Genomic DNA, 15,161 nt, shown 5'->3' with positions numbered 1-15,161 from the left:
TTGCTTAAGAAATATTAATATGTTTGATTACAGGGTGCTACTGACACCAGGAGCCAGCTTGCTTTAACTATACTCAGTTGGTTGTCTGTTTGCAAAAGTAGTTAGATAATGCACTACTAAAACCCACCCTGTAGATAACATCTCTGACGCTTGGGTCACCATGGTAATGAGTGCTTAAGTTCTCCAAGAACTTAGAGCTGAATCCTTATCCAGTTCAGGCTGGTTAATACCACTGACTCATCAACTGGGCCTGCACAGATGACTGATAGGTGACTCTTTGATGTCAAGGAGCTGAAAACTCCACCCCCAGATCATGCAAACGCTGCCATTTTGTAATTATGCCTCATATGAAAAGCCATGAAGCTTGACTACACTTGTGCAGAACATCGATTACCTCACTTCTCCTTACCTCCAATCATCTATTCCCACACTTCAGACTACCCTGCCCCCTTATCCCATAAATATCCCTAATCTCCATTTTCAGGGAGGTGGATTTGAGATTTGTTCTCCTATCTCCTTATTTGGCTGCCTTGTGAATAAACCCTTTCTCTGCTGCAAACTCATTGTCTCAGAGATTGGCATAACTGTGGGGCAGGCAAAACGAGCCTGGTTTAGTAACACTGCTCCAGAACCAAGTACAGATATTACATAATATATGGCAGAGGCACCATCTGTCCTTACTAAAATTCAAAATCTGATCCCCAGGGTTCCAAATAAAACAATAATACTCAATCCTGGTGCAAGTATAGTTACCTGGTAAGCTTTAAAAAAAAAATGATGCCCAGGGCCAGCCTGGTGGCATAGTGGTTAAGTTTGCACAGTCCAGGGCCGGCCCTGTGGCTTAGTGGTTAAGTGCGTGAGCTCCGCTGCTGGCGACCCGGGTTCGGATCCTCGGCGCGCACCGACGCACCACTTGTCTGGCCATGCTGAGGCCGTGTCCCCATACAGCAACTGGAAGGATGTGTGGCTATGACATACAACTATCTACTCGGGCTTTGGGGGGAAAAATAAATAAATAAATAAAATTATAAAAAAAAGTTTGCACAGTCCACTTCAGCAGCCCAGGGTTCGCCAGTTTGGATCCCAGGCGTGGACCTACACACCACTCATCAAGCCATGCTGTGGTGTCATCTCATATACAAAATAGAGCAAGATTGGCATGGATGTTAGCTCAGGGACAATCTTCCTCAAGCAAAAAGAGGAAGATTGGCGACAGATGTTAGCTCAGGGCCAGTCTTCCTTACAAAAAAAACAAACAAACAAACACTGATGCCCTGACCCAGACATAAAGATTCAATAATCTCCCCCAGTTTTGTTTTTTTAATATACTTTTTATTTTGAAATAATTATAGATTCATGGGAAGTTGCAAAAATAGTTCAGAAAGGTCTGGTGTACCTTTAGTTTCTCTCACTGGTAACATCTTGTACAAAACTAGGACATTAACATTGGTGCAATCCACAGACTTCACCAGTTTTACCTGCACACAGTGTATGTGTGTGTTTCTCTGCAATTATATCACTTGCGTAGATTCATCTAACCACCACCACAATCAAGATACAGAACTGTTCCATCACCACAAAGATCCTTATGCTACCCCATCTCTCTCTTTGCCCCATCCTTAACCTCTGTCCTCCACTTATTTTTGAGTCTCCAGGAGGTGTCTCACAGAGAAATCTCAGACATGTTTTTCCACTCCAGCTGCTTGATGCTGTCACTTCCTACAGGCCCCCTGAGGAAGGCCCCATGCTGTCCCCAAGGCCTATGTGCTACTGCCCAGGATGCTGCCTCCAGGACACCCCCAAAGCTGACAAACCTTAAAGGAGCTGTGACTTCTGTCATTTACCCACTGTGCTCTCTAAGAAATGGAGAGACTGCCCACTCTCCAGCTCTGTGTCGCTCTTTGCTGCCTTGGTCCCAAAGCAGAATTGCATCTGCTGGATTCATAGCCCCCCACCCCTTCTGTCTGCAGTTCCCTTAGCTTTGAGGTCAGACCTAAGCCATGGGGCTGGGCTGGGCAGACACTGCCTTTCCTCCTTATCTCTCAACCTCTGTTCCCTGGGGGCCTCTGTTCAAAGCTTTTTCTTCAGAGTTTCCATTCCTCTAGGTAAATAGATGCCTGGAGGTTCACTGCACACAAATTCATCAGACACCACCAGGCTAAATTGTAGAATCACAGTTCAGGCTTGGCTGGGAGCCCCACTCCTTTCAGGATAAATTTGACAGCATTAAAAAAAGATAAAATAGGGGCCAGCCAGTGGTGTAGTGATTAAGTTCACGAGCTCACCACTTCGGCAGCTCGGGTTCACTTCCCGGTTTCGGAACCACACCACCTGTCTGTCAGTTACCATGCTGTGGCGGCGGCTCACATAGAAGAACTAGAACGACTTACAACTAGCGTATACAACCACGTACTGGGGCTTAGGCAGGAAAAAAAAAAAAAGAAGAAGAAGATTAGCAACAGATGTTAGCTCAGGGGGCTCTCTTTCCCTGTAAAAAAAAAAAAAAAAAAAAAGATAAAATAGCCAACCAACTTAAGCTTGGGGACTAAATCATCAGTTTAGTACATTCATAATCCCATTCAAAATAAAGGTTTTACTGAGTCTAGCTTTGGTCAAAGGTGTTTGATCATCTAAAGAAGATATTTACCCTCTCTCATTCCCCTCCCATTTAACATGAGTGTGTTCATGGTAATTAACTTTATACCTCAGTATTTAAGTTATAGAACAGCAAAGGGGGAGTGTGACTTAGCCAGGAGAGGAATTAACATTACCCAAAGATAGATGCAAGGTCTCTAGAACCTCTTTGCAGGAAAGGGCAGCGTGTTTTCTGTAGGATAATAATTGAATCATGTTAGGCAAAAGCACAATGTTGCTATTGTCTTTATTTGGAAGTTAAACATAAGTGAAAGGAGGGTGTGTGAATGCCAGGTTGACAAGGGATAGACTTTGAACTGTGTGAACTGAGCTAAACTGGAGCTACATTTCCAAGAATTCCCTTCCCTGTATAGTTATAGGTTAGTGTTGGCCATAAGAGATGCTTTGCATCAGATTTGGAAGGTGGATGTGAAGGAGTAGCCGTATTTTTACTTCCTGTAAGTACGTGCTGTGGCAGCCAGTGACCACTGTTGCTGACCTGCTGGTTTGGCTCGTTAGCAGAAGGCAACACCCAGACCACAGCTCCTCCAGCTCTGCCAGATCTCTATCAGTTTCTCTGAGTCCTGGGCTAGGTGCAAGTGCAGCTCTGCAGCAAAACGTGCTAGCTGCTCCTGCGGGTCACTGCAGCATCGAGGTTGGAGTTGATGAGAGAGAGAAGCAGGTTCCAGTTTGTCTTTCCAGTGTCTGTTTGTCCTTGTTCTTATCAATTCCCAGCTCCCCTCTCAACTGCCCATCTGGCTGACCCACAGAGACTTCAGGCTCAACACTAGATGCAGTGCCAACAGCACACATTGACTGCCTCCCCCCAGCTCACACAAGTGCAAAGGTAGGACCTCTGTACCCCTTATTCTGCATCACTCACCATGGTTCTGCATCCTTGATCGAACCCTAACTGGTACAGAATTATGTATTGATTACCTCTCAGAGAAGCTATAACCGACTGAACTTGGAATTGTTGATTGAACAGAAGATCAAGTTTTAACTGTGTATCAGTTGGGGTGGTAGGAGAGAAGCAAGAAATAAAAATGCCCTGTGGAGATGCGTGGAAATATGTATTCTCTACCCTGAACAACAAACCCTAGGTTACATGTGGCCCTTCTACTCTGACACTCAAATATCCTGCCTGTTCTTCAAACAGGAAGCATCTTCACAAAAACTTAATCATTCATTTATTCAACAAGTTATATATTGTTTACCTCTTGGATGTGTCTGCCCCACATACTATGCCCCAACTGGATTCAAACACATACTAGCTACGGTTCAGAAAGATTGCTTAGGTATTTTCCTTCCTCCCTCACCTTGACCCCAATCTTCTTTCACTTTAATTTTATCTCCCAAACTCCAAACTCTAGGTTCTGAGACCCTGCCTTAGGATGTCCCTGGGTGTCATGCTCATCCGTGTGCATCCTCGTATTTGGACCTCAGTCTTCCTATGGATGCTGGCTTGACTTGGTCCTTCAGGCCCTGGTACCTCCCACGATCTTGGCAGGGGCTTGCGGCCTGAGCTCCTACCAAAGTCAGCTTCTTCCTTTGATTACCTGGATAGTGCTTCCCAGTGAGAAGGAGGGAGTTAACATCTGGCCACCACATTCAGGAGCCAAAAACTTGGAGAGGGATATAAACCATATACAGAAACACAAAGCAGGCATCCAAGAAGTTTTGAGGAGAACACAATCCCTTCCACCCAACCCAAAGTAATCAGAGGAGTCCTCCTGGATGAGGTGCCCTTTGTAAGACTGGTAAAAATTTAGCATAACCCCAGCTGTATTTCAAGGTCTAGGAGATGAGTTGGGAAGGTAGGAAGGGAAAAAATTCTTGAGATATTGGAGAAAGCCAGAGAATTGGAGCATGAGGCCTTGTGTTGACAAAAATAAATTAATTGATTAAAATAGCGCAGAGAAAAAGTTAGGAAATACAGGCAAGTTTCAGTTTTCTGTTCCAAAAAGAACTGGGGAAACTACACCCAGCAAAATTAAGTCTCCCATTCGTTAGTTACTTAAAACTTGTCTTTCACAAACTTATTGCTGGAGTAACAAACACCTGAAGAGTGAAAAAGAGGAAAAACCAGAAGAACATAAAATGTTAGTTGGTTCCCCCCATATTAAGAGCGCATCATTTTCACAAGGATGAGAGAGAAGCCCAACTATGAGGCTTTCGCAGTTCAGGGAAACACAAGGCATCTCCTGGACTCTGTGAGCGCTCTTGACAGGCTGAGCTGGTGAACATTGCCTAAGAATGCATTTTTGAACCTGGTAAATACTATAAAAACTTCTCTAGTAAAACATCCAGGGAAAAAAATTACTGATGATATTTCTGTTATAAATAAATATAGCACCACACCTTCTGACAGCTTATTGCAGTGGAGATTTCTCTAGAAACACAACTTGAAAGGACACCAGCAAAATCACTGTTCCCTCTAAAAAATCATTTTGACTACATTTCTACAAGTGTGGTCCTCACAGGATTCTCCTGACAGGAGGATAGAAAAATCTGAGATATTTTGAAGCTTACCTAACAGATATTATTCTAGTCAATACATTTGGAATAAGTTCCCCACAGTCTCCCTATTTAAATAATAGGGACTTCCAACTAGGAAGTTTCTTATTCATGGTAATGAAACATTTCCTCTCAGATTCATCAGATTAATTAAAGTAGAGATGAATCATGTCTAGACTCATTGTAGACCCGTCCAAAAGACTGTAATCCACCTCAGGAGAGCCAAGTCATGATGCTGTGTCATGATAATATTGTGCCTCTGAAATGGAGCAAAGTAGTAGAAAGCCCTAGAAATGGAGGATACGCAGGAATATTTTTAGTGTATAACCTGTATAAAGCCAGGATCCACAAGGTTCAGTCTCATAGTGGTGTGGTGGTCAAAGACATGCAGTCCAGAACAAAAAGGAATTTCAAAGACTCAGATTCCATATTTGGAAACCATGAAGAGAAGGCAAATACATGGTGCACAACAACATTTAGGAGTTCTGGTTTCTTCTCCACCCATTTCACACTCATCTGGGCATTTGTTCTCAAGCCTCTCTCTCCACAGTTCCCCCAGGCCTTTCTCTAAGCCCAGCCCCACACTCGTGTTTTTCCTCTCTTCTTGCTATCTCTTGATTATGTACATTGATACCACCCCTTTCCTGGTGATTAAAAAAGAAATGAAACCACTTCCTTTTTAGGAGAGGAAAGGAGGGAGGAAATTGGGCAGACCATTACGGCACTATTTTTGGTTATCTGGAAAAGGGAGGAAGGCTGCAGACATTCCCACATAACAATCCTTATTCCATGGAGCACCCTCCCTGCCAGATAGAGATCAGAGAACTTAATTTATACCAACACCCGGGGTAGGGAACCCACTTCAGAGATAGAAATGAATCCAGAGCCACATATTCATTAAAAACATATCTTTCAACCATCTTTTGTTGGTTGATGTATTATTTCTTTATTGTAAGAGAGTAAATATTAGATATTAAATAGCACATGCTTTGAAAATTAAGATGAGGCAACATAAAACTTGATTTCATAAATGCAACATATAATAATAACAAAATAACAAGTTATAAATGCTGGTATGTATCCAATTATATTTCTTAACTTTAACGTGTGAATAATAGAGACTCAATGTTAGATCATTTGCAAGGCGGTCAAATAAAACAATGTTCTTCCTTATGTGAAGGCTACACCCTAATTCCAGCACAGGAAAACATCATACGTTTCTCTGTCATAAACCCAGGTATTATGCCAGCACTTGGGGCCACACCAATGTTCCAATATTTGTGAAGCCAGTTTTATTATTTTTCAAAGCAAAATTTTAAGTAAAATCTTGTTCTTGTACCTGCAGTCTGAGGCCTCAGGTGGGTGCTGAGAGGGGGCAGGACCCCTTGAGGATTAAAGGCTGTTGGGCTCATCTGCTCAGCTTTGCAGAAGCTTCAAAATTGGTAGAGGAGAGGGGCCTGGTAAGTAACGGGGGCTGGAGCCCCTGCAAATTGCTTGAAGCCGAGAAGGTGTGGAGAGCGAGTGGGAGCCTCACAGCCTGAAGGGGCATTTCTCGTGTGCATTCAGGCAGCTTTCTCCATCTGTGTTTCGGAAATGCCTCCTTTACATAGAGCTCATACATCCCTCTGTGAACTGGTTAAACCAGGGCAAGATGCGCAGCCTCTGGGAGCAAACAACACGCCCTCCACCACCTACCCCTCCAAACAATTCAGCCCAGTGGTGTGCTTCTAGGGCCCTCGGCTGTGCCCTGCAAATAACCCAACAAAACCCTCCAGCCTACAGTCATTAACTACATCCTCCAGGTGACAAGGACTTCATCCTGGTGGAAAAGGGATGAGAAGGAGAAAAGTTAATAGCATGTAAATATATATACGTAAATATATACATATATGTACATGTAGTCTTAGTCTGCATGAGTTGCTATAACAAATTTCCATAGACTAGGTGGCTTAAACAATAGAAACATTTATTTCTCACAATTCTGGAGGCTGGAAGTTCAAGATCAAGATGCCAGCATGACTGGGTTCTGATGAGAACTCTTCTCCTGGTTTACAGATGGCTGCCTTGTCCCAGTGTCCTCCTATGGCAGAGAAAGAGAAAGAAGCGAGCTCTCTGATGTCTCTTAGAAAAGCACTAATTCCATTCATGAGGGCTCCATCCTCATGACCTAAAAACCTCCCAGAGGCCCCACCTGCCAATACCATCACCTTGGGGGTTAGGATTTCAATGTATGAATTTGGGGGAGACACAAACATTCAGTCCACAATACACACACACACACGCACACACTCATGCATCCGTGCACATATTTATAGGCACAGGACTCCAGAATCACACGGTGTGAATTCTCTTAATGATCTGCAACATTCTCTGGTCACCTGCTTGTGTAAGCTGAGTTCCATATTAAGGTCAAGAGTTTTGTTTTTGTTTTTAGTTATAGGATATCGTGCTTTGCTAAAATGGCATCCTGGAATGAAGACAGCCTCAGTGATACTACTAATTACGTGAACTTGGGGAAGCCACTGATCTGCTCAGAGCTTCAGTTTCCTCATCTGAAAATTGGGGATGATAAAACCCACATAGGATTTTCATGGATGTTAAATGAATGAGTTAATATATGCAAAGCAACTCACCAGAAGTGGTAACAAATGAGACTAGAATTTAGAAAAAGGATTTGCTTGGCTCCAACAGATGTTCTCCAAAGGTGAAAAATGAGGTTGGTGAGAAATGTGGCAGCTAGTTAATGCAAGGCTTTGAGGGCCACTTGCCTGCAAGGTTTGATTTTGAGATCTCAGGCTCTTAGGAGCTTCTGTAAGGTTCATAATGGGGGGCCTAGTGGTTAAGTTCCACGTGTCCCACTTTGTCGACCTGGGTTCGTGGATTCAGATCCCAGGCACAGGCCTACACCACTCGTCAGCCATGCTGTGGCGGCAACACACATGTAAAAAACAATAAATAAATAAATAAATAGAGGGGCTGGCCCAGTGGCGCAAGCGGTTAAGTGCGTGCGCTCCTCTGTGGTTGTCCAGGGTTCACCAGTTCAGATCCCGGGCGGGTACCGACGCACCGCTTGGAAAGCCATGCTGTGGTGGGTCCCATATAAAGTGGAGGAAGATGGGCATGGATGTTAGCCCAGGGCCAGTCTTCCTCAGTAAAAAGAGGAGGGTTGGCAGATGTTAGCTCAGGGCCGATCTTCCTCACAAAAAAAAAAATAGAGGAAGATTGACACAGATGTTAGCTCAGGGCTAATCTTCCTCAGCAAAAAAAAGCTTCCCAATGCCACATCTTGTAGCGCAATCTGTAAGGATGCTTGTAAATCCTCAAAGTTTATTAAAAATTCCCTGGCGGATCTCTTCTCCTGGGTTCTTCCCCACCCCACACCAATGAGCCACTGCACACCCATGGGAAACAAAGAGACAATTCTAAAGCACAAAAGAGCTGCCTGCCCAATTCTTCCAGTAGTTTCCCCAGGGCAGGAAATGTGCTTCCAGACATGCTCAGCTGGAACTGATCCGGAACCAGACTGTGCTCGCTGAACGAGTTGAGAACGATTTGTCTCCAGCTTTGGTAAATTATGATATCATCTTTTGGCGTGTTAAATATTCCAACGTTTACCTTAAAAAGACTCTTGCCATTCATTTCTTTTCTAGGTTGAATAAAATAGGCCTATTTCCAGCTTGCATTAATTTAAACTCTTGAGTAAAGACGCCTTATATAATCCATTTGAGAAAAACAACTCGTGGCATGATGGAAAGAAAGCACTAGACTGGAAAACTGCACAACTGGATTCGAGGTCACTCATTAGTGATAACCAGAAACAGTTCATGAACATGTCCCAGCCTCCATTTCCTTGTCTGTAGAACAGACTGAGACCTCTTGAAGGTTCCTTTCAACTCTGAGAACTACAGGACTCAGGACAAACAAACCAAATGGCTGATTCTCTTAAGGGCTTGTCGGTCACCTGTGGTTTCTGTTCCCTCAAAGGAGTGGGTATTAGCTGCCTTTTAGACACAGGTATGCAGTGCTTTGATTATTTTGGTGTCTGTTTTCACAGGCATTGAAGCTGAACCCACAGCCAACCAGTGAAACCTGACTGGCCTTCTCCTCTTGTTTGAAAGCAAGCAGGCTTGGCTGACACCTGACACCATAGAGGTGTCGGCCCCTCACCAGACACCGCTGTGATTAAAGCCCATCTTGTTGCTTACTGGGTGTGGCCTTGGTTAACCACAAACCCCTCCAAAGGCCTCACCGGCAGGCCAGCTGAAAGCCGTGGCTTCTTACCCAGGCCCTCAGGGATACGATTAGAAGAGTTACTTAAAATGTTAAGATGTAACATTCCTGAAGTCCTGGCTGTGACCCAGGGGAACTCTAGGCAAGGTGGCTGGTCCCAGCCACTTCACTCCTAGATGAAACCCAAGTCCCCTGGTATCCTTGGGGTGACATGGCGTGGAGAATGGTGAGTGAAACCAAAGCTTTTTTTGGCAGTTAAGTGAGGTATTCTGAGCAGGTGGCAAAGGAAGAAAGCATTGGCTTTCTTTAAAAGGGCAATTAAAGTTCAGGGAGGAAAGGAAGTGCTGTTATTCTTAATTTTTCACACTCTCCGTGACCCCAACCTCCATTCCACAAATAGCCCAGGGTACCCTTCGCTGCCAGCAGAAGTATATGGATACCTCTGGAAAGCTATGAATGATTTACAAGCTGGGTCAATAATTAAGTTGCTGGGGAATGTGTAACCAGCCCTAACTCTTTAAATCTCAGGAGACATGTTCCCAGGGCTGCCAAGAGAATAATGGCTGAAAACAAAACAAAATCCGCACAGATTTGAAATGCTTTGAGGTAGTAAAATGTGTCAATCCATTATTTGGGAAAGGCTGAGGAGTTGATGGTGTTTCCTATTTTGGTCTGTGATAATGTCCAGGACAAAGGAAACACCACTTATTGGTTAAAGTACCCAAATCCACAGCTTCTGTTCTAGCTCTTCTCTGGGGGCCATTTCCCTGGACCTGGCTGGAGCTCCCTCAAGGACCTCCTCAATGGAGTTTTCAACCAAGGCGGATCCAGATCACTCCTAAGGGGAGAATCACAAGAATGCTCATTTGGGGGAAAGGAGTTTGTTTTAGAGCAGCCTCTCTATGCCTGATCCATGGGAGGCGCAGTCCTAAACATCGACTCTATTTAAGGGGTCAAGGCTAACACCCCTGAAAGAGCCAGCAACATACGCGTGTGCATAGGTGCAGGCTAGAGAAGTCCAGAAAGAAAGTCAGCCAAGCTTGAGGAGGCCTCTCGGGTGAGGCAGGGCTAGACCTGGGCCTCAGATGATGGCTGGATGAGGGACAGGACACTTCAGGAACAGATAGTAGCTTCTTTCACACAATCATTCCAGCAACAAAGCTATGCTGAGTCCTGCCTTCCAAAAGCCAGACACGGGGCTAGGTGCTGGAGACACAACAGTGAGAGAGAAGGATAGTGTGTGTTATGGGCTGAGTTCTGTCCTCCTTCAATTCATATGTTGAAGCCCTAAACCCTAGTAGCTGAGAATGTGGCTGTATTTGGAGGTAGGGCCTTTGAAGAGGTGATTACATTAAAATGAGGCTGTTAGGGTGGGTATTGAGCCGATCTGACTGGTGTCGTTATAAGAAGAGGAAATTTGGACCCACAAGAAGATACCAGCGATACATGGGCACAGAGAGATGACCAGGCGAGGACACAGCAAGAAGATGGCCATCAACGAGCCAAGGAGAGAGGCCTCAGAAGAAGCCAAACCTGCTGACGCCTTGATCTTGGACTTCCAGCCTCCAGAACTGTGAGAAAATGAATGTTAGTTGTTGAAGCCTTCCAGTCTGCAGTATTTTGTCATGGCAGCCCCAGCAGACTCACAGAGTGCCCCATCCGCATAGGGCTTGAGTCTGTTGAGGAAAACAGACAACAAACAAAAATTGCACAATCAATACATTAATGACAACTGTGCCAGGTAGTAGGAAGGAGAAGGACAAGGTGCTTTGAAAGCACCCGAAGAATAAAATTGGACAAGAGGGAGCACCCCTGAGTCCCAAAGACCAGTCTCAGAGGGGCAGGGAGCATGGAGAGGAGACTGACCTGAGCCGCCACCGTGGAGTGGTGGGAAATGAGGCTGACGAACCTGGAACTCCAGACTGCAGAGCTCCTGAAATGGGCACAAGTGTTCACGCTCCATCTCCAAGGCAATGTGGAGCTATTTCAGGTTTCCAAGTGGAGGAACAGCACAAGGTGAGCAGCACTTTAGGGAGATTTTTCTGGTAAGCACCTGCTGAGGGGTTGCAAGGCTCAAGGCATGGGGAGTGGGGTACAGAAAGGAGGGCAGAACCAAGATGGCAGCCGGCAGTGCGAATGGAGGGAGCGGCTGCACACGGAAAGCATTTTGAAGAAGTGACATGTCTTGGTGATTGACAGGAAACTTTTTTTTTTTTTTTTGGTGAGGAAGATCAGCCCTGAGCTAACATCCAATGCTAATCCTTCTCTTTTTTGCTGAGGAAGATTGGCCCTGGGCTAACCTCTGTTCCCATGTTCCTCTGCTTTATATGGGACGCCACCACAGAACGGCTTGACAAGCGGTGCCTCAGTGCGCGCCCAGGATCCGAACCTGCGAACCCCAAGCCGCCGCAGCAGAGCGCACGCACTTAACCACTACGCCACCGGGCAGCCCCAACGGGAAACATTTTTAATTCTCTTGTTCCTGCAGCAGCCCATGGGTGACACTGCTGACCTACAGGAAGGCCTTTCGTTGACCAGTCTCCAGGGTCAAGTGGTTGTCATGGCACCCAGCTTTGTGCGAGGGGCATGAAGACCACGTGGAGAGTTCATCTCACACCTTCCTTCTCCATCTCCATGTTGTGCACTTCTGAGACCCACAAAGCATCTCGAATCTACACAATGGGTATCATCAGAACTGTGGCAGGAAAGCATTGGTTTACGGCTTTGAGACACAACAACGAGGTAATATCTGGATAATGTCCATAGAGTCATGTTGCCAATTTCTCTCTGAGGGTCTTCCAACTTCTTGCTGCATTTTCAGCTGTTCACAGCCTGGGTGAGAGGGGAGAGGATGCAGATAAAAGAAATGATCGAAGTATCTGAACTTCCCATCCTTCCCCTAGAAGGGACATTCGTGGCTGGCTGACAGAAGCAGGCCAGCAGTTGCTTAGATCTGCCAGGAAGGATATGAAAAACACTTGGGCTAAAATTCTGGAGCACCTGCTGGCAGCCAAAGCCCATTGACTCACAGAAACAAACAGACAGAGAAAGCTGTAAGTAAGCGGATCCTGGACTGTCAAGTGCTGGATAAAGCTTGTCACCGGTGTTAAGGAGAGGGGACTCCCAGCCCCCGGTCAGGAAACCACAGTTCCATGAGCCAGACTTCACAACCGCAGACAGCTGCCAATGCCAGAGCTCAGTGTAGGGCACAGACAGGAGAATGTCAGCCCTCATTTGCCATCCATCAGCAGTGATGGTTAACTTGGAGACCAAATTAGAGGCACTGCTCTCTGAGAGACCCACATTTGAAGCACTAGGTGAAAGCTAGTATAAGCACACGTGGAAATAAACACATGGTGAGAGTCCAGCAAAAAATCTTGGTATAGCAGCTGACTCTAAATGCATTCTTGAGACACTGGGGGGAGTATTTTTGTGTGTGTGAGGAAGATCAGCCCTGAGCTAACATCTGCCAATCCTCCTCTTTTTGCTGAGAAAGACTGGCCCTGGGCTAACATCCATGCCCATCTTCCTCTACTTTATATGGGACACCGCCACAGCATGGCTTGACAAGCGGTGTGTGGGTGCGCGCCGGGGGTTCTGAACCGGCGAACCCAGGGCCGCCTCAGCGGAGCGCGCACTTAACCACTTGCGCCACCGGGCTGGCCCCTGGGTGGAGTATTTTTAAAGAGCAGACCATTTTAGTAAAGTCTTTTGTGCGTGGGTTGCATAGCTTAGTATTTTATTTATTTTTTTATTTTATTTTTTGTGTGTGTGAGGAATATCAGCCCTGAGCTAACAGCTATGCTAATCCTCCTCTTTTTGCTCAGGAAGACCGGCTCTGAGCTAACATCTATTGCCAGTCCTCCTCCTTTTTTTTTCCCCCAAAGCCCCAGTAGATAGTTGTATGTCATAGTTGCACGTCCTTCTAGTTGCTGTATGTCGGACGCAGCCTCAGCGTGGCCGGAGAAGCGGTGCGTCAATGCGCGCCCGGGATCCAAACCCGGGCCGCCAGTAGCGGAGCGCACACACTTAACCGCTAAGCCACAGGGCCGGCCCGTATTTTTTTAAAATCTCTTTTAGAACTAAATGGATTCAAGATGCCCATTTTGCCCTCGCTGGAAAAGCTGGTCAGGGTTATTTGTAATCAGTGTGGTCTGAGGACCAGCTGCGTTGGCACCACGCGGGAGCCTGATGCAAACGGAGAATCTCAGACCCCAACCCAGACCTACTGAATCAGAATCTGCTCTTGAACAAGATCCCTAGAAGCTTCGCAGGCACATTCAAGTTTAAAAAGCAACGTTTTAGAGAAAGTCAGGCAAAAAAATAGAGCTGAGAAGGGTCAGATAGTTAAGTGCTGGCTTGCTTTAGCAAGGGGTAACATTATAGCCAGCTCAGTGCCCACTTCCACTCACCAGGCAGGAGAACTAGCAACAGCCCTGGGGCCACATGAGGTGGTGTAGACAGTAATGGAGAGGCAGAGGAAGAGGGCCTGGCTTCAGCTTCGTGACTAAAAGGACAACAGGTGCTTTCCCTCCAGGTGCTGTTATATATTCTCCGCCTTTATCATAGAGGGCCACGCCCATATGAAGACAGATCGTGCAAAGGCAGCCTAAGCAACATAAAAGAAAAAACAAGATTTATTTTTCCAATTAACAAAGAGTAATGGGCCTCTTCTAAAAATTGTGCTTGGTAGTGTATGGCACATGAGTAATTTTCCTTTTGCTTACTTTTCCTAAGAGGCTGCACCAGGACTATCCTAGATAATCACTTTGCTTTCAGCCTGGTTGAGCAGCAACTGTTCACGATACCTAGGACTCCCACCTGTGAGATCGGTGAGATGTACCGAACCAAGAAAGAGATTTTGTTCATTCAAAGCCGTGCTTGAATCCTGCCTTTTCTAGTTACCATGTGACCCTGGGCACGTCCCTTATTTCGTGAAATGGAGATAGTAAACTATAAAATGCTGTGTTAATTATAATTCATTACTCATGATTGAGTGGACGCACAGCAGCAGAGCTTAGCCTGGCATGACTAATAACGGCACCACTGTAACCTCTGTGTTAGCGTTGGAGGAGACTAAAGCTTTGAGAGGTACAGCCCCATATCCTTCAGCTAGAAAGTGGCAGAGCCTGGACTGGTAGATGGCAGATCTGTCTCTCTCAAGAGCTCAGAAGACGGCTAAACCTGATACCATCACCTCCATGCACCAAAGGCATCTTTCCCTCCCAGTTCCTTCCGCTCTGCCCTGTCATTGACGCTCCCACACTTTAAGATGCAATTACGAGTGAACCAGATTTACAAAGGGTACTCGCTGACAATTTATGTTGGGCGAGTAATCAATGTTCACATCATTTATCTTACTACCATTCTGACTGCACAAGTCGTTATTGGTATTTTAAGTTGTGACCTGTTCAATCTTTCTCTCCTTTGCTTCTGAATCATTTGATTTTTCACCCCGGAAAAATCTAACTCTTCATGTCAACAAGAGAAATCTCAAAACGAGATGGTAAAACAAACATCCCATTGACTCTCAGACTATAAAATAACTAACCTTCTCCCTCTCTCTTCCCACCCCCATTCTTCTGCCTCTCTGCTCTTTTTTCTCAGTGCAAATGAAACCGAGTTTCGGGCTCCCTCCCAGGCTGGAGAGTAAGGATACCCTTAGCTTGAGTAAAACAGAGAAGGTTGAAACTGAAAGATTGAATAGATTTGAATTAAAACAATTTTCTCTTAAGCAAAAGCATATAAGAGAGTTCAGCGAAGGTTAGGCATGCCGAGAA

The 15,161-nt window shown here is 45.5% G+C and overlaps 1 long non-coding RNA gene across 1 annotated transcript in view; it reads right to left on the bottom strand.

Moving 5' to 3' along the window:
• Positions 1-6,080: 6,080 nt before the first annotated feature.
• LOC131420488 (uncharacterized) overlaps positions 6,081-15,161 on the bottom strand; it is an 80,620-nt gene continuing 71,539 nt past the window's right edge. Inside the window, exons 2-6 of the long non-coding RNA XR_009223547.1 lie at positions 13,794-13,990; positions 11,248-12,213; positions 10,915-11,057; positions 7,129-7,231; positions 6,081-6,970 (exon numbers count right to left, since the gene is read on the bottom strand). This is a non-coding gene — a long non-coding RNA (uncharacterized LOC131420488). The remainder of the gene's footprint in view (positions 6,971-7,128; positions 7,232-10,914; positions 11,058-11,247; positions 12,214-13,793; positions 13,991-15,161) is intronic.

Source organism: Diceros bicornis, chromosome 23 (assembly GCF_020826845.1).
Source record: "Diceros bicornis minor isolate mBicDic1 chromosome 23, mDicBic1.mat.cur, whole genome shotgun sequence".
Lineage (NCBI taxonomy): Eukaryota > Metazoa > Chordata > Mammalia > Perissodactyla > Rhinocerotidae > Diceros > Diceros bicornis.
The sequence above is the reverse complement of the archived record's forward strand: the minus strand, read 5'-3'. Positions and strand labels throughout refer to the sequence as shown.